We start from the raw sequence: 1,997 nt of genomic DNA, 5'->3' as shown, positions 1-1,997 counted from the left end.
TTCTCAAAACCCAATTTCTTGGGTTAATGTTATGTATAATTTGTTAATTTCTCTTTTTCCATAGCTTGCATGTTTCTCTCATCAATTTCTGCCTACTCTGTATTTTGCAAGGAGTTGTATTTCTGTTAGCTAACTTAACTCCCAAAGGGCTGTCTTGGGGGTATCTTTTCTAGCATGCTTTTATTCTCCCATTTTTCTCGGCATCTAACTTACTGGTTTGCTGTTCAATTTTCAAGATCTTATCTATTCATCCCCTGCCTCTGTTTCTCACTTTCACTAACAGCTGAAATACCACTTTTCTTTCAACCCCTTGCATCTAAAACAAACTTTTTCCCCACACTGCTTTTCAACACAATACACCTCCCTCCAAGGAGATGTGGTAAAACTTACAATGCACAATCCACATTACCTATACTTTAATTCGTCTACATTCACTCACTTTTATTTCTCATTCACCTTCACACATTCCTTCACACCCTCAAGACACAAAGTGGATCCTCATTGCCAGAAAATCACGGGTTCCTGTGGCCCCCCCTCGCCTTGGGGTTGGCCTCCAGCTCTCAATATCTCCAGGCCTTCTGGAAGGGCCCTGGCTCTGCTGCCTCCGGTGCCCGTTCACCTGTGAGGCTGCCTGCGTGTCACTCACGCTCTTACAGCTACGGCCCCCTCACACACCGGGGAACACTGGTCTGGTTTGCAGGTCACACACACTCTTTCTACTGCCCCCTTCCTACCTGCCCGGGAAGTTGAGGCTGACTTTGTTTGTGACTCACTCTCACACACACAACAGACAACAATAAGGTACCTTTTACTTTCACATCACTTATTACAAGTTTAGTGCTACTGTCCAGTCCTAATGCTATTGGATATCCTTCTACCTAGCTGTTTTTGTCTCACCTCAGATGTTTTTGGGTATTTTACTATACTTTTTGGTACTTTGTTGAGACAGGACTTATCTGCTCCTGTATCCAACCAAAAATTCAAATTCTTCATTTAGGGGTCCCACCTCAATGTTTACCAAGGGCTTTTCTAGATGTTGCATCGGGTCCCCTAAAGTGTAAAGCCCCTGTCACCCTTAATCATCACCTCTAAGAACCCTCTCCAAGGCTTCTTGTTCCCTGGCTATTGCCTCATCGAGACTGAGCTTTCTACAAAACTTCCTGACGTGTCCTGCCTCTCCACAATAATAGCAGTGTCATTCACTCAAAGGGACTTGAGGTCTCTCTATCTCTCTTGTACCTGACAGTCCTGGCCTATCTTTGCCTCCTCCTGGTGGTGGACCCACCCACCCCTCACTTTCTTTAGCTATGGCAACCATGATCTTGGCCTTGGCCTTTGCTTTTTCTCAGTCTCTCCTTAAATACACTTTCAATGCTGCTCTTAATAACTCATTTCTGTCCTTCTCTTGCCAATCTTCATTTTTTTCTAGTTTTCTCCATATATCTGGCCAAGATTTGGTAACAAATTGGACTTTTAGTAGCACTTGACCTTCTGTGGTGTCTGGGTCTATTCTAGAGTACAATTGGAAGTTCCGCTTTGGGCGATTAAGCCAAGCAGCAGGAGCTTCATCCTTCTCTTGTGCCCCCTCAAATTCAGTATTAGTTCTAATACTAATTTGGTATTAGTTCCTTTGGGAAATGACTCTTTGATCCCTCATATTATCAAAGACCTATATTCCATCATGGCCTTCCTCCTTTCCTCCTGGTTAGGGTTCCAGCTGGGATCTGTCAGTGGCAATTTCTGTTCACCTGATGGCACTTGGGACAGTTCTCTTTCTCCCAAATTCTTATGCCAGCCACCCTAATCATCTGGACCTCTTCTGGGGAAAATGATATCTTTAGAATGGAATTCATCTCCCCCCAAGTGTAGATATTTGGACCTATGAATTGATCCACTTGGTTGGCTATGCCCACTGGGTCCTCAACTAAATGCCCTAACTCTTTCTTGAATCTTCTCACCTCAGAAGCTGTTAGAGGAGCATTCACAAAGCCAACACC

This window comes from Molothrus aeneus, unplaced genomic scaffold (genome assembly GCF_037042795.1).
Source record: "Molothrus aeneus isolate 106 unplaced genomic scaffold, BPBGC_Maene_1.0 scaffold_34, whole genome shotgun sequence".
Classification (NCBI taxonomy): domain Eukaryota; kingdom Metazoa; phylum Chordata; class Aves; order Passeriformes; family Icteridae; genus Molothrus; species Molothrus aeneus.
This window is presented reverse-complemented; position numbering follows the sequence as displayed.